This window comes from Excalfactoria chinensis, chromosome Z (assembly GCF_039878825.1).
Source record: "Excalfactoria chinensis isolate bCotChi1 chromosome Z, bCotChi1.hap2, whole genome shotgun sequence".
NCBI classification, from domain to species: domain Eukaryota; kingdom Metazoa; phylum Chordata; class Aves; order Galliformes; family Phasianidae; genus Excalfactoria; species Excalfactoria chinensis.
Genome location: NC_092857.1, coordinates 20,426,037 through 20,451,839, shown reverse-complemented (window position 1 = coordinate 20,451,839; position 25,803 = coordinate 20,426,037). Strand labels below are relative to the sequence as shown.

The following is a 25,803-nucleotide window of genomic DNA, read 5'->3' as shown; positions in this document are numbered from 1 at the left end:
GTTGCAGTGCTCCATCCCTCTCAAACAAGTTTGTCCTCACGTTCATATGGGACTTTCTGTGTTCCAGTTTGTGCTCACTGCCCCCTGTCCCATCACTGAGCATTATGGAAACAGCATGGCCCCATCCACCTGACTTCCACCCTTGAGGTATTTATAAGCACTGATACAATCCCTGATCCCTTCAGTCATCTCCAGGCTGAACAGTCCCCATGTCCCTCAGCCTTTCACAGAAGGGAGATGTTCCAGTCCCCTCAGCATCAGTGGCCCTCCACTGAACTCTCTCCAGTACTTTCCTGTCTGTCTTCATCTGGGGAGCCCAGATCTCCAGATATGGCCCTAACTGGGCAGAGTAGAGGGGAAAGATCACCTTCCTCAACCTGCTGGCCATGGTCTTTTCAATGTACCTCAGGATACCACTGGCCTTCTTAGCCACAACCTGCACTGGCCTTACATGGCTAGGTTTTGGTAGTGGGGAATCTGCAGCAGTTGGCCTCTGTGAACAGAGCCCGGCACCACGTGGCACATCCAAGCCAGCTCCAGCTGTTCCAAAAGGGACACCCACTGGCTGGAGTCTGCTAGCAGTAGGCAATACATTACACTAATCTCCCTTACACTGAGTCTGTTTTGCCCATGACAGCAATTGGCAAGTGATCTCCCTGTCCTTATCTCAACTTTCGAGCCTTTTTTCACTGCACTTTCTCCTTTTGAGGAGAATGAATTCAAGAGTGGCCTGACAGGGCTGTGAAACCACCACACCACTGCACAGAGGAGCTGGAAGGGCTGACCAGGCAGCACTGAGGATTCCAGCTTTGCACGCCACAGAGCATTCAAGTACTAGCCATCATTTTGAAAAACGCCCAGAAATACACACTGCAAAGAAGGTACCAGTCCTCTAATCAACCAGCTACAACATGCTTATTTGAGGGATGCACAGGACATCCTCTCAGGATACAGTTTTGTAGATCACATACAAACTTAATCATACTCAGAAAATGTATACAGATACCACTAAAAACAAAACAAAACAACAACAAAAACCCTTCAGTTAATAAATCGGAAGATAAGCACATGTCTAAGGCAAGAGAGAAAACAAATGAACATGTTTAACGTGAGTTTACATGGGCATCTAATAGCGCCTTTTATTAGGATAAATGCCCTGCAGGCACATCGCTGCCAACAAAGGCAGGTTAGCATGGACCAAATACAATACAGCCATCTAACATCCCTCCATAAATGTCTTAGTTTTAGCAGAGATCAGTCACAGATGAGAGGAAGTGAAAACAGCCCAATGTTTTGGGGTCAGGTTTTCTTTTTTTAACTGCCCACAGAAGCTGGTGTGCAGGGCAATCCCCATCATATTCCCTGAGGGGCTCAGCAGGAGTGCCTCCCTCCCTGTGGCTGCAATTCTCACACCACCCACTGACACAGATGAGGTATTCACACCAGTGATAGGAAAACTCTCACCCAATTCTTTTCCTTGTGTTTGTCCTCATATCGTGTGAATTTTTAAAGGTTCATGTGAAGGCATGTGAGCTTGACAACCCCCCTTTCTGCAAAAAGTGCTAAGTTCTGCTGAACCTTCTACTGCTTCAGAAGGGGATTCTCAAATCTCTGCATAAGCACTGAAAAACATCTTCTCCTCTGTATACTCTATTACTTCATCATCTCTCACCCAAGCTTCTGACTGTAATTTGTGCCTGTGTTTAATGGTGAAGGTAGGGAATTTTACATACTGGATATTGTGAATGGCACTGACTGAAGAGTAACAACAAAGCCTTCCATCACACAAAGTTTCAGCACCTTCATCTCCCTGCAAGCTCCGTCCCCTGTTCAGCCTTCCTAAGAGGCAATTAAAGGAATAGCTCAGCTTCTTTAACTCAAGTCACACTTAGCCAAATGCATGATTTGAGCTCAAAAACCGTTTTATATTAGGCCACGTAGTACAAGTCTTCTCTATCAAAGCCAGACTAATTCAGCTAACCATTTCTTTGTGAAACGCTACTATTTTTACAATAATGATTGGAAGGATCCAATTTTGAAACATCAACCAAAAAAATTTCAAAAATGAAGCAAGATCCATCTATCACATTGTCAGAGAACATCCACCTGAAAAAGAATGATTACTGCCTGCACGTGGATGGCAGAAGTCGTCCACTCCTTCTAGGTATAACCAGACAGATGCTTGTACCTAAAGCCATTACAGAGACCTGGTTATTACAATACACATTTCACAATCTAACAAGCTGTATTTTTCCAGATGCAGAAAGAAACAAAGGAAGTCAAGGTAAAAGCTTCTGTCCATTTGTGTAGCAACACAGGGTATCACATCAGAACTGTTAAAGCCCTAACAATTCCATCTGTACACCCTGCATAGGCTTTTCAACAAGTAATAGCTCCCAGAATTACATGATCTGTGAATTCAAGCTTAGCTTCACCTAACTTTTCTTTACACAATGAGACATAAGCAGTTCCACTAACTGGTTAGGCTGTTTCTAAACTGAGTTCAAAAGCAAGGAGACTGAGTATTCTTCTGAAGCAGACATGCACAGATTAAGGGAGGAGTTGTGAAAATCCAGCATAGTCCCACACAATCTTAGATGAAAGAAAAAGCTTCATGAGAGGAAATAAGGGCCTTATCACAGAGGGTACTACACGTAAATGATGGTGAAGACTTCATAATGACTGTGAAAAACAACATCGCTTCCACAGCAGTGACTGCAGCCTAAGACTTCCCATGCCACAGAAACACCAGATTTCAAAGCAAACATCTCAAAGGCGAGCAAGGCTTTTGCAAGCTAAAGAAACTGGTCCCACACAGCCAATGTCCAAAGGACCACCCTCTCTCCACAATTTACAAGCTGAATCAGCTCAGACAGGGACAGCCAGCATTAGGCCAAGAAGAGAACAGAGGGAGCCAACAGTTGGGCAGACAGGCAGGGGCAGCAGGGCCAGCCCTCTGGCAGCATATATATCCACCATGCTGGAGCTTTCTCTTTCTCTGTCATATGACAGGGCTGCTCATCCCTGCAACAATCCAGCAGACATGGAGTAAACAGCCTGTACGTCAGCAGAGTGTAGTTGCCTCTGCCATGCAGAACTGAACAAAAACAATCTACAAATAGATTACACCATATTCCAAAACACGTAAAAACAAAGTTTCTTGGAATAGATCTGTGGCACAATAAATATGTATTTGACAACTAAATACATTTACCTGCATCAAAACATTACTGGAAAGTTTGAGAACTACAAGTAACTCAGTATGAAATTTAAAACACTGAATTCTCTAGTTGTAAGAATCTGTATACAGTACAACATGAGAACCTGCAAACACATTCTGAATACCAGTTGGTTTTCAGCTTCACAGTCACACTCAAAACAGTAAGCAGGTCAGACAAGCTGACCACTGCAGAGATGCTTTACTATGTAACTTGGCTGATAAGTTTTATCACAAAGCATTACAAAGGGTATCACATAGTAATGCCAGTGATAAGGATCATTAAGCTTTCTGTTATATATTCATGTGAAGCTGAAAATATCACCCAACCAGAAAAGGTGTCTAATCCACCTCTGAAGAAAAATAATTTCCAAAAAGCAAGCTTACAAAAGGATTCCCTTCTCTATGAAAGATTCCCATTCAGTACATAATCAAAAAATGAAATAAAATAAAATTTCAACACTTATTTGACTGTCAACATTTAGTCTCAGTGATAAATAGCAAAGAAATATTCTCCAGAAACTTTTTGGTTACACAGTTCTGGTTCATTGCCATGAAACACTCACAAAGATAAGTAGCTTATCTTTAAAACCAAAGTGCAGTACCAACACAAAATCAATATACTGCATATAGTATTCCAGTGAAGAAGTTATCTAACCTAGCTTCTTCACTCTGATTATTAAGTCAATATGCAATGGAATTTTTCAAAGCATGAAAACTCTTCTAGAATCACTGCCCAGAGACATTACAAACCGCCCAAATCATATCAGTTCTGCAAGATATACACCAAATGAAGTTTACCAGTAACAGTGCAGATAACAGAGTTCCTTCGGTACCCCAAAACTAGCAAAATCTTAACATCTGCACAGGCCTTATACTGGATTGGAAGAATAAACTCACAAACCGTGAATGAGAAAAAGCAGAGTTAATTCCTGCCTTAACACATCTTTTCCATATTTTTCAAAATGTTACCATGTCTTAAAGTAACAGAGAAATGTGTTTCATTCATTCAATCGGTATTTGGGAGAACATCAGACTACAATGAGGGCTGCAGATGTGCTGGGAGGATGAATAGTGAAAAAGGACTCCATAGTAGCTGAAAGGGGAACATTTTGCTACAGAAAGGGAAAAGTGGCCTCACCAAGGCAAAGGGTAGTTACAGATAGGTAGTTTATGTTAAGGGAGGACAGAGAAAGGAGGAATTACAGACACTTAGTCAAAAGAAAACCAGAGAAGAGGGCAACAAAGATAAGAAGGAACTGTCTGGAGACCTCTAAGGATTAGATACCCTCAGGCAAGACGACGCTGACACGGGAGAACTATAACAATGGATAACTCCAAGAAGAAAACAGAAGAAGAATGTCACCCCAAAACAACAAGGGAATGGGGTCAGGGGGAATGGGGGAATGGGGTTGCAAGGGAATGGGGCCATAGGGAATGTAATGAATATGTAATCAAACTGGGGAGGGGACTATTGATTATGTATTAGCTTGACCTATATCTGTAACACACTTTTCTCCTTACGGTGTGCAAGTTTGGAGGAGCTATCCCCCTTGCACCCGGCGCTGCGCAACGCTGGAATAAACATACCTGCTTTATAACCAGTCTCTGGGTTATAGAGTTTGATTCCGCAAGTCAATTTGGCACCCCAGATGGGACCTCCTCTGTTCGGCTGCAGGACCAGCTGAGAAAGGGGACGCCTTTGGCGCGCCCCGAGATTTCTTGGAAGGACTCCCCTCCCTCATCTGATCACTGCAGGAGCAGACAAGGACCCTCTATCGGCGGACCAGGTATGTGAAATGGGGGACCCGTAAGTCGTGAGGAGACGTCCTACGCAGGGCACTGAGGAGTCGGCGTGCTCCCCCCCGAGGGATGTGAGCTCACGGGTTAGGTTGCCGGCTGGGTTAGGAGGACTCCCTAGGGAGTGCCTACAAAGGGGCCAGTAAGTCGTACGCATGGTAAAAGAGCTATTGCTCTCAGGTGATTGCTAACAGGGCAGAGCTTGTCTGCTCTCTCCTACAGGGTGATTTGGGTAATCCTGGGATAATTGGTATCATACAGCGCTGTCTATATAGGTGACGTAAATCAACAACTAGCACCGGTGTTCTTAACATCTTTGGTTAAGCTTCACAAATGATTGTAGTCGTGTGAGTGTGGTGTGAGTGAGACGCAGCACAGCTGCGGGGCGAGTGCGGAGTCCCGACCCGCGGTTCCGTCCTCCCGCGAGGGAAACGGCCGGGGACGGACGAAGCGAAAGTTGTCCCCCCAATACTTGTTTGTCCTTGTTCTAATATGTGTTTATTTTTGTGTTATAAATTACTGGTTATTGTAAAATACACTGTCGTAAAACGCATATGGGGCTAGCTGGGAGGAGGTGTTTCTACTTGTAAAATAGTACGGTGGTTTAGATTAAGTTATGATGGGGGATCACAGGGAAAGGAGGTCCCCAAGTGTACATCCCTGGGGTGTATAGGGTGTATTCTGGCACATTGGTGAGATACTGCTGGGGAACAAGGAGGAACCCTGAGCTGGAAAACCCTGATTAAATATTGTAATCAGTGGTGGTTGATGTATAAGCTGGAGGATGGGAACAATGAACATATAGAGGGATGTCTGTGTGGAATGAGTGTCAACCCATTTATGTGATATTGTGTTCTGCCTGCGAAGAGGTGTAAGGGAGGTGGATCAGTCAGTGCTGATTCTGTGGCGAGATGTTTATAACTGAACGATACGGATTGCTAAGGGAAAGTTACATGGTATTAAGGGTGGTTACGGAAACTGAAGAACTGTGTTGTTTAATCTGTGGGTTTTGAAGGGAATGGGACAAACTGTTTTGATGGTATAAGAAAGTGTAGTTGTTAATGGCTTACAGAAGTGTAACAGGGTATATGGAAGTGTAACTGAGGGTATGTGGAAGTGTAACTGAGGGTACAAATAGTGGAATAGTGTACAGAGGAAAAAGGGTTAAAGAGAAAGTGAGTTTATCTGTGCTGGCATGAGAGCAACCCCCCCGCACCATTCCCCTGCAAGCAGAACTCTGAGTGAGAGGGAGAGCCAGGATCAGAGACTGCTGCTGTAAACAGCGAAGGGGGAGGTGGAGAGGACAGGGCACTGGAAGTGAGAATGTGCAGAGATCTAGGAAACGTGAAATCCCAGTGTTAGCACTGGATGGCTCTGGAGAGGAGGTGAAATGTAATAATAACAGTTTGGAAAGTGCGAAAGTTTGGGAAGGACACAGGTTGATGCTGGCAAAGATAAGCAAGATGTAGCCGGGATGTCAGGACTGAAGAGAAGTGCACAATATGGGAAAAACAAAACAAAACACCTGATTGAGAAACAGAGATGTTCAGAGAATTGAGAATAATAACAGCTGTTACTGTTGTGGTGCTAGAGTAGGGCCGTAGGACCCAGAGATCCCCCACGAGGAAGGAGGGGGAGGGGGGCTGGAAAAGCCCAGGGAGGCTGAAATGAAAGCAGTGTGCAAACTGCAATGGGACACTGGTAGAGAAATCCTACCAAGCTGAGTGAGAAGGAATTGCCTCTGATTGCAAAGCTGAATTATGAGAACTTGGGAAGTTTACCCTAGCAGATACACTGATGAAACTGCAACTAGGGAAGCAGGATAAAGTAGTTCATTTTCTGATGGATATGGGAGCTTCTTACTACCCATAGATGGTTTTGTAACAGTAGTAGAAGCTACTGCCCAACAAGAAAAAGCTTACTTTTGGAATTAATTAAATATAAGCTAAAACAAACAAACAAACAAAAACAAGTAGGAATACAGGAATTCTTGTACCCATCAGGTTACCTTGGCAAGAAATTTAATAAAACTGGGGCTAAGGGTCAAACAATATTAGCTAATTAAAATTGTAAGTCTGGTTTTAACACAAACTGGAAAAAAAAAAAAAAACAAAAAAAAAAAAACCAAACAAAACAACAACAAAAAAAAACAACCAACAAAAACAACCAACAATGTTGTACTCCCAGGAGTTACAGCAATCTCAAATAAGACACTTAGGGGTGTGGGCATTGGGGCCAAAGTTGAAACCCTAAATAGAAGTAAAAGCAAGGGCTCACCCAGTCAGGATAAAGTGATGCCCTTTGAGGTTATGTGACTGTAGAAGGATAAAAGAAATAATAGATACTTTTTTTTTGAGTTTTAATTACTAATTGAATGGGAATTCAAGTACAAAACTCCAATTTTGCCAATTTGCTAAATTTTTGGATAGCAAGTGCTTTAGTTTGGTAGAAGACATGAGGGCAAGTAAGGGAATCATCAAATTGGTACACTCAGTCATGGAAAATCCATGCACTTTATCAACCAAATTAAGAAATGAATAGGTGGAGTTTACCTTCTGGATTTGAGGGATGTCTCCTCTGCCTGGTTTGGCCAAAGGAAGCCTAAGGTTATTTGCCTTTGAATAAGAAAGCCCTAATAGAGGGCTTTCCAGGTCAGTTAACCTGGACAGTGTTACCCAGGATCGTGAGAATAGCTTCATGATTTTTGAGAACTGGTCAACTTGTGAACTTGAGACCTGGGATCCTCCATCCTAGGGTGGAACTTTACTGCAGCACATGGATGCCACAGCAACAAAAGAAGTGTGTACAATAGACTGAAAGTTTGCTGAGTGTCTTGGTTTACAGAAAGCACAACTTACTCCACAGCAAGTGACATACTTGGAATATGAGATTACAGCTGGACTTTGAACCTTAAGGACTGCCAGGAAAGAAGCCATCTACTAAACCCCTGAGCTGCAAACTGCCAAGGAACTCCATACGTTCCCAGTAACAACAGGAGGATGCCAACCATGGATACACAGCTACTGACTGATGGTGAACTTCAAACAGCATGAAGTGAGTAAGGGATAGCCAGGGTGCACTGGTGCTCAATATTCAGGAAGCCCATAAATCTACACTGGGCCAAAGGATACTAATTTTAATATCTCATACAGTGTTTACTGTATTGGAGGCAAAAGGGGACATTGGCTCTCACCCCAAGGATCCCTGAAATACCAGGCCCATCCTGGTATGCAGGGTGATGTAGAGATAATTGTAACTAATATTGTCAACCCAGTATCTTTCCTTAGCAGAACTCCCAGATTGCATGACCGCTTTGAAACAACTGAAGCTGCACATTCCAGCTGGTCGGTTGGACCTGAAGGATGAACCCTTAGAAGATGCAGAATACACCTGGTTAACCAACAGCTGCAGTTTGATGAGACAAGGAGACTGTAAGGCAGGACATGCAGTAACTGCTACTGACCAGGTAATCGAAGCACAGTCACCAGCTGTGGGGACTTCCCCTCAGAAGGCTGAAATAACTGCCTTGACGAGAGTCTTAATTATATAGACAGATGCTAAATATGTGTTTGGGGTGCCACATGCTCATAGTACCATCTGAAAAGAGCAAGGATTGCTCACACACAAGGAAAACAGCATGATGTAAATCTACCAATGGCTACTATAGGTTGTAAAGGACATCAGAAATGTAACACAGCACAGGAAACAGAGAATAAGATGATAGATCAGATGGCAGAACAGGCAGTTGAAGAGGGCTTCAATTCCAGACGGTAAACTTAAAATCTCTGAACCCAAGTCAAAACCTGTAAGATATTCTAAAGAGGACAGGAGTCTAATTAATGATTTAGAAGGGAAGAGAGCAAGCTGACAGATGGGTGCAACCCAGATGGACACAATGTTACGTTCCAGTTTTATGGAAATTGGTTATAAGGGAAGATAAGAGAATATATTGGGCAAACCAACACTAAAAAGTACAATCCCAGTACCAAGAACAGGGTCAAAGGGGCCTTCCAGGGCAACAATGGCAAATTGATTTCACAGAACTCCCAAGAAAAGGGGGGTATCACTGTATGAAAATTTCTGTCACCTTAGAAACAGTTCAGGATGCTGCTGCAGATGCCTGATGGACAATCCAAGAGGAGGCATCCTGTTTATCCAAAGTTGAATTGCAACATGGGGTAGGCAGGGATAACACTGATTGGGGAACAGTTTTCTCTGGACTATGGGATAAACTTACTAGTTGCCAAACTTCGGATGACTAAAACAGCTTTTCTTAGCCTGCATCACCTTACTACTCTTTGTGTGTTTTGCTTGTGTTGTTATAAGATGCTCTTTGTGTCTGTGCCAGGATACCAGAAGGGAATATGAGGTATGGAAGAGGAATGAGCTAAGGCAAAAGGTAGAGAGTGGGGCTTATTTCAGGATGCATCAAGAAAGAATAAAATAATCTAGCAGGTGGAAGCCCTGCTAGATTAAAGAAAAGGGGGGGAATTGAATAGTGAAAAAGGACTCCATAGTAGCTGAAAGGGGAACATTTTGCTACAGAAAGGGAAAAGTGGCCTCACCAAGGCAAAGGGTAGTTACAGATAGGTAGTTTATGTTAAGGGAGGACAGAGAAAGGAGGAATTACAGACACTTAGTCAAAAGAAAACCAGAGAAGAGGGCAACAAAGATAAGAAGGAACTGTCTGGAGACCTCTAAGGATTAGATACCCTCAGGCAAGACGACGCTGACACGGGAGAACTATAACAATGGATAACTCCAAGAAGAAAACAGAAGAAGAATGTCACCCCAAAACAACAAGGGAATGGGGTCAGGGGGAATGGGGGAATGGGGTTGCAAGGGAATGGGGCCATAGGGAATGTAATGAATATGTAATCAAACTGGGGAGGGGACTATTGATTATGTATTAGCTTGACCTATATCTGTAACACACTTTTCTCCTTACGGTGTGCAAGTTTGGAGGAGCTATCCCCCTTGCACCCGGCGCTGCGCAACGCTGGAATAAACATACCTGCTTTATAACCAGTCTCTGGGTTATAGAGTTTGATTCCGCAAGTCAAGGAGTTTGTTTTCTTTTAGCTGTGCCTTTTTTTGTCAGTTAACTATAACACAAAGAGAAACAATGGAACTGCCTGAACTGCTCATTCAATTACTGCCCTTTTCAAAGTATCTTGGAATATACGGAAGTTCTATAATACTGTAACTAAACCACCTCATAATAGCATTCCTTTAGAAGAACAAACAGGATACTAGCTGCCATTAGTAATGTACTCAGGTATGGCAGCATGCTTGGTGTCACTAAACACAGCTCTGCACATAGCTCAGTCGGCTCAAACAGTTCTGTTTTAAAACAAGATTCCAAGTCTGATTAATAAACATTTAAGTTAAAAATTCACTGAGACATTCATAAAACGTTCAACACATTTCCACATCACGTTCTAATGAGTTAATTAAGCATAACACAAAAATTTACATAACATGCAGGAAACACTATAATTCACCAAATGATCCAAAAAATAACTGCATATTAGATGTTAATTCTGGACTGCATTCTTCACTGAATGCAGTTCAATACTGCTATCAGTGACTTGGAAAGAAAAGTGTAGTACCCTTTCTAGCAAATGCAAAGAGGTAAATAATGACAGGAGCAAGACGGTTTATCATTGAATAAAGGTCTGAACAACAGACTTTCTGTTATTAGCAGACATGAGGCCACACAAAAAATACACAGAAACTCAGAGAAGGCATAAAGCAGAAACATGGAGGGCACAGCCAACACAAAGAATTTAGGTCCTCTCACAGATATCCGGTTCAATAGGAACTCCTAATGTGACAGCATATCTAAAAATACACATCCCTCAGGTGCGTGAGCAGGAAAATCTCTCACAGGAGTAAGGAGATGAGGCCAATGGGGCTAGTCAAAAATAATCTGCTATATGCACTCTGAAAAGCTTCATTTATTCAACTTATCCAAGGCTAAAGGAGTACCTTGGTCATACAGTACAGGAATTCCCAAGAGGAAGAGATGTAGAGGAAGACACAGGTCATAGGCATCACGAACTCCCTCCTGCCCAACTCCTCAAGCATAGCAGAGGTAAGGTTTCAAGATGCAGGAATTGGATGAAAAAAACAGTTTTGATTTATTTTGTCCTACCCACTGGATTTCCCACCACTAACCTGTAAGTTAGACACCTTTTTACCTAAAAGAAATCAGATTGAAAGATAGAAGCATTAGCAAGTACAGTTCTACAGCCTAATCTACACAAGAAATTGAATCTCAGGATCTTAAGAGCGCATTCAGTCCTTAAAGTGCCCTAATTAATAAATATTTTTTATAGTATTTTCCTAGTTGCAATATTTGAAATCTTGCTCCCTCTAGTGGTTGATTTTAAGGTTTATTACCTTTCATTGCCGACTTTCACACAATTGTCACTGTGGGATGTAGAGTGTAAAAATAAGTTGAAGAACTCGTTGCAAAAAGTGTTTTGTGGGTGTGCAATGTATATCTGCCAGATTTCTGAGTTTACGTAGAAATGTTTACAAACACGAGTAAACATTATTGCTCTAACCAGTTGTAAAGTAACATACAAATTCAGATCAACCTCCTACTGTTCCAGCGTATTATATATCATTTAGCACAAACACATTTAGGAAAAGCAATGGTCACAGCATCTCTTCCCATTTCTGAAGGTTTCTAGACAGATACACACTATTAATTAGAAGTTAAATATATTGTGCAGCTGTTCACATGAAACACAGGAATTCATATCAGGCAGCACTACTTTTAATTCAACATTTTGCTACCTGTAGTGGAAGGAGCCACTCGTGCTCTATCAACAGAGCAACCCATTTGTTCTTGTCCCAGCCATTAGCTTTGGAGATAACTTAGCAAGCAAGAAAACTAGCTGGGGAAGTATGAAAGAGCTATTTCCAATTGTTATCACTAGATTTACGCCCACTTTCACAGATAGAGAAAGCATTACTACAGTTCAAAGTGCTACACTTTGTGGTGAACAAGTCCAGCATGGAATGGAAAACAGAAGACATCAGATAAAAATATCACCTTTTTTCCAGGTGCTGTGGTGCTTAAACTTTGACTTCATTATCACAAATGCTGGAGGAAAAAATAAAAATGCTGAATTATAGCCAATATTAAGACATCCTGCTTTGCTTTGAGAGCCTTGCTTGCTAAGCACTCAGCAGCATCCTGAAAGGGTCACACTCTATCTTCAGATCAGTTGGTAACCATTTCTGTGGCTGTGGTACCACTAGTGTAAATCTGTACGCTGATGTATTCTCCGCTCAGGAGTGGTAATGATGCTTTCAGTGTTTCAAGGCATTCGCATTAAAAAGTCATAGATTTAAGACATGTAATTCATTGCACTAGCTTAGCTCACTTCACACATTTATACCCACCCCTGTCCTTACACATCTTGCCATATTTTACCACACATCCTATAAAATCAACAGCAATACCCTATGTTTAAAACTGAAATTCTTATTTCCTTAACAAAATGTGAATACAGCCATTTTTATGAAGCATTATGTACCCAACCATTACTACGCATTCTACATTAAAGTCTCAGTCAACTAAGCCACATTTTGAGGAAAAAAATAAAAATCGTAATTCAACTGCAGAAAAGATAAAATTTAGGTTTTTCTTTATTATTACTATTTTTAAACTTAAAAATATGTTATCAGAAAGCTTTTAAAGTTTAAAAATGAGTAATTCCAGTAAACAAGCATTACAATACAATCTTTATCTTTCAAACATAAAATACTAATTTCATGTTTTCCATTTTAAAGCCAGACAAAATATTGTTTAAAAACTGAGTTTCAAAGGTACCAATTAAAACAAAAAACAAACAACAACAACAAAAAAAAAAACCTGTTGAATTGTAAAACTTTCTGCATCTTTTTTATTTTCATTATGTCGAACAACACACAATCAAAACCCAAAGCCAACTGTCTTCAGAGGGAAGAACAGTTAAAACAATGGAGCATTCTGTTACGCCACCACAGCCCTTTAGTTTGGAGAATCCCAAACAACATACCTCTGCAAAGAGAACGCTGCTCCTTATTCAGAGCCATTTTTGTGTGCTCAGCCCCACCACTGGCCACCCCGCTGCCCTGCTCACCACTCCTAACAACAGGCTAAAGGAACTCGCTGCAGAGAGTCAAAGTCAAATGAACTAGGGAAAGAAATCCAGCACAGTTCACGTTTGGTAGCGTTCAAACCTGATGTGTTTGGAACAGTTGCTGTCACAAGCTGTAACTTTTCTCGTTTTTAAAGTCTCTTTTGGGGTGGTTAATGGCAGTCAGCACAGTGAAGCATTCATGCCTGTCAATTGAAGCCTAAGTAGTCTGATGCTGGTGATACTGAAATTGAAAGCAGCTATTCAGTACAAATGCTGTTTTCAGTGAGACAAAACTTCATCTGGTTTAATATTTACATGCTGAATGCCCTGAACTAATCAGCCAATCAGCACAAGATAGATGGCAGATCTATCAGATCTATTGCAGGTCTCTGTCAGAGCAAAGAAAGTAAGCATGACTTATGGCTATTCTGCTTATTTCAGGTATTTTAAACACACTTCCAAATCCCGATTTAAATCAGAGCAAATAAAAATAAGGTGCTAAGAATTCAGAGCTTTGTAGTATGGCAACACAAAGTAGCTGCACTTCTGGAGATTAACCCCGCACTCCTATGGCTTCCTGCTAGAGATGATGTGCAAGATAAATCTGCTGTCACTAGAATGGTGTAAGATGGAGCGCCACATGCAGTGAAAGCCATCTAATTGGAAGTACAGTACTCTGAATGCTAAAAGGGGAAACACTGTGCTTAAGAAGTATAATGTGGACTGCCTATACACATCACTCTAGGCATTTCAAGCAATGCACACGCAGCGCTGTAAGTTGATAATATCTCCACATCTTTTTGCTCTCTTACTCGATGGGCTAGGTTACAAATAATAATTACATTCCAGCACACATTCCACAGTTTAAATCTCAACAGGACAGAATAGTTCAGTTATAAGGGACATACATATATCAGCTGCTCCAACTGTCTGATCACATCAGGGCTAACAAAAAGCTAATACGTATTACTGAGGACACTGACCAAACCTCTTGAACACTGATACAGATGGCATCAACCAGCTCTCCACGAAACCTGTTTCAGTGTCTGACCACCCTCACAGCACAGAAATGTTTCCTGATGCCCAGCCTGACCCTCCCCTGGCAGTTCCCATGCTGCCATTCCCACTCTGCCATCAGTTCCCTTCACGTCCTCCCCTCCTCAGAGGTCACCTCTTGGCCCTGGCTTCTCTGGGCTGGGCAATCCCAGTGCCCTCAGCCCCTCCTCATACCACCTGCCTTCCTGCCCTGCTGCACCAGCTATGCTGTCCTCCTCCAGGCACTTTCAAGGAGTTCAACATCCCAACAACCCAAATCTGCACACATTGTTCAATGTGAGGTCACAACAAGGCTAAATACAGTGGGAGAATCACCTGTTTTGAGCATGTGCTGTGCTAATGCACCCCAAGATATGGTTTGCCCCCGGACTCCAGGGCACACTAATGGCTTGTGCTGAGCTGCAGGCACTAGCACCCCTTATGTCAGCAGGAGTGCTGAGCTACTCCCCAGCCATTCATTTTCTGTCTGTGCTTGTATCCAGCATTATTCCACCTCAGGTGCAGCATTCCACATTTTCCTTTTTTTTGATGCAGACTGCCCAGTGCTCTGACCAATCCAGATTCCTCTGCAAGGTCTCTCATCCTTCCAAGGAGTCAAAAGCACCTTCTCATTTAGTGTCATCAGCTTGCTGAGGGTGCACTCCAGCTGCAGAGCAGGACGGGCCCTAGAACTGAGTCTGGGGAACACCACCGGTGACCTGATGCCAGCCAGATGTAGCCCCATTTATCACCAACAGCCCTTTTAGCTATACTACTGAATACCCACACAACCCTGACTACATCCAAGTGGGAAAGACTCAGATCTTCCCAGCTCCCTGAGTCAGAGAATCTAACCAGCTGAAATGGTTACTGGCATATCTCAGTAGCTTCTACTCTGTGCAACCAAGCAACTCTAAGCAACTAAGTAGCCTGTTTCCCAGATGGTGCTGCAGCTGGATAAATCCAATTGCATTAGCAGGACTGCTGCCGACAGAAAAAGAGCATCACAAAAAAGTGGTCGAATTAACTATATGTAAAGAAGGCACAACATGTGAACCAGGTATCTAGAACAACAACAGAGGATAATGTGATTTTAGTTATTTATGCTTCTCAAAGTGTGAGAGAAAACCCTTTAGTGAAGGACAAAATACAAAAACAATCTTTTGGCTAAGGTGCCTCAGGATCTAAGATCTACTGCTATCTAGTCATTTAATCTCTGTGCTTCAGTTCTCCATCTGCACAGCAGAGATAATAACACCTTCCCACTTCTTCATACCGCAGTGAAGACTCTTCCAGAAATATTCACATGAAATGTGCAAGTATTGAAAAAAAGGAGAGCAAAGGAGTAGACAATAGCAGAGAGGTGGGCTCACCACAGCACAGACTGAGAGCTACTGAATTATTCCTACACCTCCTTCCTACAAGCAAAGGCAGTACAAACATTAGCTGAGTGGGACTCAGATGAGTTAAGAAACAGTCTTAGATATATGTTCTTTGCATATCAGAGAGAATTAGAATTACACATGGCATATCACAAACTTCCACCTACTTGTCCAAAGACAGGCATACACATTCTGTTTAATCTTTGTAGGACTGAGAGGGCACATCAGCGCTGCTGTAACACACAAAATGTAGCCAGCACCTCAATCACTACCAACAACTGTCAAAAATATGTAAAACAAGGACTGCAGAATCAGCATGATCTGTGCTAGCTTTTCATAATTCCAGCATCCTGGAAAATTCTATCATTCATAGTGGGAGTGAGGGAATTAACTCCTTAGAGTTCAAGTAACAGTTCAAATCACTAACAGTCCTGTTTTCATTGAAAGCAGACAATCTGATTATTCCATCCACGCAACCACAGAGAGTGTTTATGGGAAAATCAATATCCTGATACAAAAGAGATTTAAAACATTTATCATTGCAAATATACATCCCCTATATGCCATCAATGAGAAGAAAAAAAGGCCAACCAAAATTAACGTACCATAACACACCATACAGGCAGCCCCACCTCCGACTGTTTCCAGACATGCCTGGACATGGATTACCATTAATTTAAATGAGCTTGAACTTCATACATAAAATTATGTTTCTCTTAAATCAGTATACACTTTCAAGTCTGTATTTTGCAGTGAGAAGAACAGAGGACTGATCAAAAACTATATAATACATAAATTCTGCAAAATTTAAAGGAAGAAACTATGCTTAATATCAAATAAGGGTTATCCCAATATATTCCACTCTGCCCTCACAAGCACCATTACCCACACAACCAGCCCTAGCCCAAAATTCTGCCATCCTGGCTACAATATCCAATGCCATCTTTATCCCCAGCTAGACAAATGTACACCACGTTCTCCACTCTGCTTTTCTTCAACACCATTGTTCATGCAATTGCACATATGTACAACGAAAGACTTCACCAGTGGCAAAGCTCTGAGAGCCCACATGTTCACCTGGCAAAGACGAAGTGCAGAGGTAAAGGAAGAACAGCAAACCTGATTGCTCATAATGAAAGAGACTGACCCTGGTTCACATGAACCTGTACCAACACATCAACATCCCCTCATCTCAGGCACTGTGTGTGGCGCACGGTGTTAAAACCGCCGCTTGCAACACCAGAGGGCCCGGGTTCGAATCCCCCTTGTGGCGCAAGGGGTAAAACTGCCGCTCTGCTACATTAGAGGGCTCGAATCCCGGGAGCTGGACTCGATGATCTCTAAGGTCCCTTCCAACTCGCATGATACTATGATACTACAGCATTTTTTACAGATACTTCCAGTTTTAATCAGCCTGGGAGGTCATAGAGCATTAACCGCCTTCCCAAACCCAACCACACTCTTTCCCATTTATGTCCCATCAGAAATTCAGCTGTCTGAGACCATGAACTCATGAAATATGATAATCCTGTTGCTGTGGTACTTTGGAGTCCTACATACATTTCTTAGTTGAGGCCCAGATTTGGTCACTGCTCACTTCTTTATCAAATTGCAAATTTGTGTCCCTGCTCAAGAAACATTATCATAGTATCATAGTATCATAGTATTGTGCGAGTTGGAAGGGACCTTAGAGATCATCGAGTCCAACTCCCGGGATTCGAGCCCTCTGTGTAGCAGAGCGGCACTTCTACCCCCTGCTCCACAGGGGGGGATTCGAACCCAGGCCCCCTGGTGTTGCAAACGGGAATTCTACCGCTGCGCCACCGGAGGCACACTTCCATCCTGTTACTTCCCATCCAAGACACCCTCCTGGAGCAATCCCTCTCACAGCTCTTCAAGGTATGCATGTTGCAGCTGTAAGCTGCACTATTTCTACATAGCTCTGAGGCTCTAAACTCCTATCAGCTTTGCTCTGTTGAAGTGTCACTGTGCTGGAACTTTTAACTGCAAACCACCTCACCTCTTCTAGCCTAAGGGGAACTTCACCAGTCTCTCCTAGCAGCATGCCCTGAAGAACAGAAAAAGCAGATTCCATTGCTCCACGCTTTTGCTCTACAACAGCAGGTTTCTCACTGCTAGAAAAGAATTCTGCAAGCCTAGATCATATCCTCCCACAGTCTCTAAAGCTAACAGACAGTCTGCTTCAGAGTACACTGTGGGTATGAGCACCTGACTGCTGCGGCATAAGCCCAGAAACTCACACTGCTTGAAGACAGACATCACAACATACACCCATTATAACACTGCATGACGTTAATACTGACAATGTTGTCACACAGAAAGAACAGTTACCACATTAACGACAAACACAGAGCTATGTGAAAGCTAGGTTCAGAAGACAGACACGTTCAAGCTGGCATTAGTCCAACACTGTGCACCTCCACACCTCCTACTTCCCAACACTACACTTGAGCCCAGACTCAGCTCCCAAGACCCTCTAAAAAACCAGTGTCCCAGCAGCAAGTAGAACCACATCCTTAGAGTGCTCAGCTTCTGGGACCACGCTGTACTTTTTCAACAGGCCAGTTACAACTCTTCTAAGCAGAGAACAAGAGACCCTGGATGGGCTCGCCAGCTTGTGCCCAGTCATTCCATGACTGTCCTTCCAGTCCAGCACACAGAGGAACTGCTCCCCTGCTTAAAGCCAAATAACTGCCAAATAGCACTTTAGATCAGGAGCATAGGAAATCTCTGCTTGAACTACCAATATCTTATAGATCAAGATGACAAACCTGCCAAAACTGGTACCAGAGAAAGGGCTGCTGAGTCCAGAATGCAGCACTTTGGTGATGCTCTTCAGCTTTCTGTAGGTGCAGGGCACTAACTCTATGAACCTGTATGTTTACTTCTCTTCTGAAACAGTAACAAAGGGAGCAACAAGATATCTGAAGAACAAAGGTACTAAGCAGCTTTGTTCTTAACAGGAGGATTGCCTGAGTTATTTCTTTTTATTATTATTTTTCCCAGTATTCTTCTGTAAATTTCTCATGCTTCTTGCATTCCTGTATCCCAGAATCTTCTGTTCATTTGTGAAGTCTGACTAAAATTCACATTAGTGAAGCCATCACTTTAACAGTATTCAAGAATAAGCTAATTAAAACAAAAACAAAAACATTTACTGCAAGGTAGAGAGGCTCATAAAGTAGTGAAAATAAGTTGTGTTGTGTAGGGCTGTAGGGCAGAAATAAGAAAGCCTCCCACAAAGCATACTTCAGGAACAGCAGTCCTGATACACACCACTATCTGGATTACTACAAGTACAGCGTAGAATCTGAAAGTATTTCTTAAGCTTCAAGGCAGATAAGCAGTTCCTTGCAGCTTGTAGTGCTGTGGTCTGCTGGAATTGTGTAATAAGGAAGGCTGATGCCTGCAGTGCTGGTTTCAGTTCTGTGACTATTTTTATCAAGGTGCGATAAAATGATGCAGATGCAACACAATGCTGCAGTGTTGGCACAGAGCATGGATGAGAATTTCCAACTCAAGAACGTAGCTGCAGGATTGTTTCTCTGGCAACTTGTACAAGAACTAGCTGAAAACAGTCACTGTGCTGCAGAGAGGCTGCAAGATTTCTGAAATGGTGTAGCAGAAGTGGAAATATCCAGATAAATAACTCTCCTGGAAGAAGTGAACTGCTGATATACCTACCAGTTCAAACTTAAAAACAAAAAGGGATAACAAGCAGGCTTACCTAGTATTTTTCTCCATATTTCCAAGAACTGGAAATATAGGCAACAACCTCACTTTGGACAATAAAAAGACCTTGAATTAAGGACCAAATCCTTTCCTATTAACTCAAATGAAGTCAATTATGAGATCACATTATAGAAGTCTGATGATATGTACATTGAGGCAACTCAGCATCACAAGACTTACAATCATTACTAATATACACGTCACCCTCTAATATGCAAAGCCACAAGGTCAAGAGGTACAGACTCCACTGTGACTAAGGACTGTAGTTTGACAAGCCACTTTCCACCAGCCCTGGTGAATCTGGGGAGGTCCCAGATGACTGGAGACTTGTCAATATGACATCCATATGAAAGCACAGTCAGAAGGAGGATCCATGGGTCCACAGGCCTGTCAACCTGTCCTTCATACACTGGGGTAGGTTATGGAGAAGATGATCTTGAGTGTGATCACAATGCACGTGCTGGATAACCAGGTGACCAGGCCTATTCAGCACAGCTTCATCGAAAGCAAGTCCTGCTTGACCAACCTGACCACTTTCTACAACCAAGTGATCCACCCGGTGGATCTGAAGGCTCAGGATGTAGTCTATCTAGGCTTATCAAAGCCTTCACCAGGTAAAAACTGGATGACTGGACCCAGAGAGTGATGGTGGATTTAAGCCCAGATGGTTACCAGTCACTAATGGTGTTTCCCAGGGTCAGTACTGGGGCCATCCCCATTTAAAAACTTCACTGATGATGTGTATGAGAGAACAAGGTGCACCCTCAGTAAGTCTGCAGATGACATCCATCTGGAAATGCTGATGGGTAGGTAGGCCCTACAGAGGGATCTGGGTAGGCCGGATTGATGGTCTGAGAACTGTATGATGTTCAACAATATCAAGTGCCAGGTCTTGCACTGTGGCCACAACAATTCTAAGCAATGCTACAGGCTTAAGGCAGAATGGCTAGAAAACTGTATGGTAGAAAAGAATCTGGGGGTGCTAGTCAACAAACAGCTGAAGATGAACCAGCAGTATGCCCAGATGGCCAAGGCCACTCTTTCTGATACAAGCCAGGATCCTGTTGTAGTCAGGACTAGGGAAGTGACTGTTCTTTCTGTTCTCAGCCCTGGTAAGACTGCACCTTGAGTACTGTATGCATTAAGGCCACAGAGCATGTCCAAACACTGGTAATAGAGCTGTGAAGGTTCTGGAGCACGAGTCTTATGAGGAGTGCCTGAGGGAAGCGGGATTGTTTACCATGGAGGAGGCTCAAGAAACACCACACTGCTCTCAGGAGCTACCTGAAAGGAAGCTATAGCAATGTGGGGTTAAGTCTCTTCCCCCAGGTAACTAAGAACAGAATGAGAGGCAATAGCCTCAAGTTCCACATGTGGGTATCAGGTTGGGTATTAAGAAAAAGTCCTTCTCATACAGTGGTTAAATACTACAACATGCTGCTCAGGGAAGTGGTGGAGTCACTGCCCCTGAAGGTGTTAAAGAAATGCACAGATGTAATATTTAGGGACACGGTAGTTGTTTGACTATATGATCCTAGAGGTCTTCTCCAACATTTATGATTCTAGCAGGTAACTTGCATGTACTTGAAAACCTGTTGTAGGATAGTCAGGAAGACACACTTTGAAGTATTTTTCAAGAGTTTCTCCCGTTACACAGTGTGGATTTGTTATTCAAACTTTAATCATCTTGAGGTCTTAGGGAAACGCTTTAACAGCATGGGTTGAGTACTCACCTAATTTTCACTCAGCCTCCAAACAGAATTCAATTCCCCCTCCTCCCACCGACTTCTGATTTATGTGTGGCTTTTTTTTTTTCCTAAGTACTATAAACTTTCAATGTTTTTGTTGCTTTGCTTCTTTTTTTTTTTTAATTTTCTTTTTCTTTTTTTTTTTTTTTTTTTTAACTTGAAACCTTAAAAAAAAAAAACAAGCATTTTCTACAGAACACCACTCTCCATTTCTTATTTTCATCCCACTCCTTCAAACAAGACCCAGGGTAAATGCTCAGTCAGACAAGTTCTTTATTGCATTGTCTTTAACAGTTAAGAGAAAGCTGGCTCAAAGGCAAACAAAATTAATGGCCATAAACATTTCAAGCTTTAAAACAGTGAATTCTTTCATTCTCTGCTTTAGAAAGGAATGAAGTTGCTCAATAAATTTCCATTCAGGTCATTACTATGACTACGCAGTCTCAGAAAATTTTAGAGAGTTTTCTAACAGCATTTAGAATAAAACCTACATACCTTCTACTGTCTGCAACCCCAATATTCTGGTGCTACAGTACCATTCTACAATAGCTGTAATTTTCAAGACTGAATTTACAGCAACCTTTTACCTCCTCAAAATTTTTTGAAAGCCTAAATGTTGATTTAAAAATGCAACACTCAACATAGAAAATACAAGACAAACGGCCAGAAGATTTAATAAAAATGGCATTCAACTGCTTTGGGAGAATCTTTATGAGAGTTCAGGGAAAGGAAATTGACAAAATGGCATTTAAAATGATTCAGACAAGCTCTCTCCCACAGATGAAAAGTAGCAGCTTTCAGACTACCACAGGAAATAACTGTCACAGGAACTTCTCATGTTCTCTTAAGATCCATCTTACACATGCCAAAGGAAAGAAAAAAAAAAAAAAAAAAAAAGAGTAAGAAAATGACAAAAAATGAAAAAAAACTACAGCACATTATCTGTTTCTGCTAAGTCCTGTAAAACTCTGTCATCTACTCTTCTAAGACAGTTTGTGCTGTAAAACTTTGGGATTGAAGATATGGAAGAAGAGGGCTATTTTTATTTGGTTACATGACCCAGAAAAACGCTTTCTTCTGAACATCTTCAAGTATACAAACCTCAGGTTAAACTGCCACATTCCACATAAGGGTTTGAAACACAGATACAAGAACACATTTTATTTATTTCTTTATTTTCTGGGAGCTTTTTAAAGTATACTTCACTCTCTGCCTTTATGGTATCCGTCAGTTGAGCCTTACTCTTATCCTAATCTACAAGCTCCATAACATCACTGAGACAACTAAAGCTTTGCCCCTCTGACCTGACACCACTGTGTGGCAAGCAAAACTGCACTCTTGTTAGTGCCAGCCAAAAATCACACCATCAGGAATTACCTCATTGCATCCCTCCAGTGTGACAAAACAGTAAAGGTTGAAAATTCTCCAAGAATCCTCACAAACCCTAAGTTCCAGCTAAAACAGCTCTCCCTTTGAAACATGGCATGGTTTAATGAGAACATGTTGGAAATATCTGAAATATGTGTGTTTTGCCATTTTAAGTAAATGCTCACAGAGTTAAAAGAACAGTGAGGCTATAACAAGAGCTTGGGAGCAGAAAGTCTACCTTTGGAGGCAAGAGCCAACTACTTATTTATTACACCTTGAAGAACTCGTGCTCTGTGTTAGGTGTTCATGAATTCTAATGAGATTATTCTAAGAGATGAGACAGCAGGTATTTCTTGTTTTAGACAAAAATGAATAAATTGGGCAAGAACTGGAGCTAAGTGATTCCTTACCTCATACACATCAGACCTTCTCATGACCTTGCTGTTTCAGAGTAATAAATCAACAACTGCATATTTCAGCATAACCTCAAGGTCAATCTACTTTGCACTGTTCTCTGGAACCAAGGGTGGAAATAAATTTTAAAGAAAAATGTTTGCTTGAGCTTCCTTAGATGTGGCAGCTATCACACATTGTATGGCACGTACCATTCTTTTAAATTCATAAAATAAACTACTCTGTGACAAGAAGTCTGAATTACATCACTAACTCTTCTATAAAATCATGCTTCACCTTGAGCTGAGCCATGAGCGATGCTGGCTGTGCCTCTGGGAGAGCGTAGTTAAGAAAGGGGAAAGCACTTTGTGAGAGGAAGCTGGGAGAGAAAAGTGAGAACATGTGGAATAGACCTGCAGGCATCGCAGTCAGTGCAGGAGGTGCTCTTGGCGCAGAGCAGCAGCTCCCTGCAGCTCAGGAGAGGCCCACGGAGGAGCAGATCTCCCATGCAGCCATGGAGGAGCCCACGGTGCAGCAGTGGCTGAGGCCTGCGGGATGCACAGCCCACAGATACCCCAGCAGGACAGCCCGTGTGGAGCAGCCCGCAGTGGGGCAGGAAGGCTGGGGCAGCTGCTGCCCGCAGGGACAGCATTGGAGCAGCTCCTGAGGGTGGGCCCCATGGTACAGAGCCGTGAGGAGCAGCACCTGGAGAGCTGCGGCCGGGAGGGAACCTGTGCTGGAGCTCCCCAGGAGAATCTCTCAGCAGCTGTAGTTTGTTGTTTACATTATTTCCACCTTTCCTTGCAAACCTGCTGTTGCTGCTCGTATTAATTTGTGCTAAAATGGTAATATACTACTTTTCTCCACTACAGAAGTTGAAAATGTTCAGAAGACAAAAATAGCAAGTACTGAATGAACGGGAAATATATGCCTCTTCCCCATCATCTTCAGGGCTCTGCTATCACAGGTATACTCACAAGATGCTACTGTTTATTTAAAAACATTAATCATCTGACCAGCGAAAGGTTCCCTTTACACAGCTAATGTACGTGACAACTGCTGTAAGCAGAACTTGAACAAACATGGTCCAAAGGAGATGGGCAAGTCAAAGGACATGACAGAGATGAGACAGAATGTTGGACAGATACAGTGCCATAGGAAAATCCTATATATTTACTCTAGGAAGGCTCCTACAATGCTAACACTTCAGAACACAAGCAGAAGTAGTAAAACTAAAATAATTTCTCTCCTGCCACTTATTAGATGTTGTGGTTTTGTGACTTCTGTTGTCAGTATTCCACATCAGAGCACCATGCAGAGCAGTAGCAGTTCAAGACTTCATGTCCTGGTTCCATGTTACCACCGTTTTGGGCATTTTGGGTTCCTGGAAGGGGGGGGGGGAAGGGCATCCCCAGAGGACTTGGTGCGACGAGGAAGCGGGGTGAGACTCGGGACTGGACCCCTCTTTTTCCTGGGGCCTGTGCCCCCCTGTTATGGACTTACAGCTATGGATAACACCGTGACACTAGGATACCCTGAGCCAAAGGAACAGGAAATTCTAATTACTTGTATGCCATAAAAAACATGCATTTTTTTTGGTCTGTTAACACAAGTCTAGTCTGAACAGTAAAAAATTACTACTTCCTGTTCTGGATACAGTAAGTCCTCTGTAGCTATAGTGTAAAGATCCAGAATCATAGTATTTCTCTTTAATTTCCATTCCAGGGTAAACTCAAATATTCTAAAGGGATTTCCAAAGGCAAAAATAAAAATAAAAACACAATGGTAGCAATTCTGAGTTATTTTTTTCAGGAAAATATATGACTTAGGTATTACACTGAACCATCCCATTTCATCAAAAAGAATCTAGGAAGTCTGCTTTCTGCACCATCATAGCACTGAGGGTCCAGACTCATCGGTTCATTTTAAAACCTTAAAGCCTAGGAGGGCTGCATCCACAGCTCAGTCTGAATGGAAGGATGTCCACAAGGCCCAAGATGCAATTCAGCAGTTTACACAAATTAAAAACTTTTAAAGCAGCTTTTTGCATCCATAATATTGCCATTCTGAAAAAAAAACATCATAATAATCTAATAATAATAATCTAATAGAAAGTGAAGACTGATACAAAAATGTTGGATTTTACCAGCTTTTCCCTACCACCAAGATAAACTCCACAGAACACACTGATTTTGCTGATAATTCATCAAACACCACAAAGTGTTTCCACTGAGAAGAAAATGTACAGATAAATCATATTGAAAAATGCAAAAAAGGAAGATTTTCATTCCATCTCTTCCCTTACAGAATACTGTGTGTGTGTGTGTGTATATATATATATATATATATATATAAACGCACACACAAAAAAAAAACAACACAAAAACCCACAGTATTTCTTCAGAGACACAGAGCAAACTGCAAAATTATTGCTTCATTTTTCACTGTCAAATTAAGCCACAGTACACAAACTTCAAGAGTAAGCACCTTTTTAAAGCATTCTGAAGGAGAATGACCCATGGAAGTACTGTCTCTGCCATGGAACACTGAAGAGGTTGTGCTGTGTAGGTACAAATCTATCTTACTGTATGTGAGGTGATAGTCTTTTATCCTCACAGCATCAAATGAAACTTCTAATTATTACAAATACTGGGCATTTTGTTCTTCTTCTTTTTTTAATCAAGAAAGCACCAAAACCTTATTTTAAAAACTACATTCCCTATGGGGCAGAATCTTACTAACTTATGCTCTTGAGTATAAGAGACCTGGCTTGCAAGTTTATTTTGCGTATTAGGAAGAAAATAGGAAAGACGGAAAGAAAGCTTTTCTGTATTAGAAATACCCTTGAATTACCATCTCTTGTGATTATTTTACCATAATAGTACGAGGCACATAGTATTTTTTTTATTAACTATTCTCTGATGATGATAAAGCAAATACCGAGAAGTAAAACAAACAAACAAACA

The 25,803-nt window shown here is 42.0% G+C and overlaps 1 protein-coding gene across 5 annotated transcripts in view; it reads right to left on the bottom strand.

The window, feature by feature from the left end:
- The window catches only part of MAST4 (microtubule associated serine/threonine kinase family member 4), a 277,722-nt gene that overhangs the window by 95,239 nt on the left and 156,680 nt on the right, over positions 1 to 25,803 (bottom strand). The window lies entirely within an intron of this gene.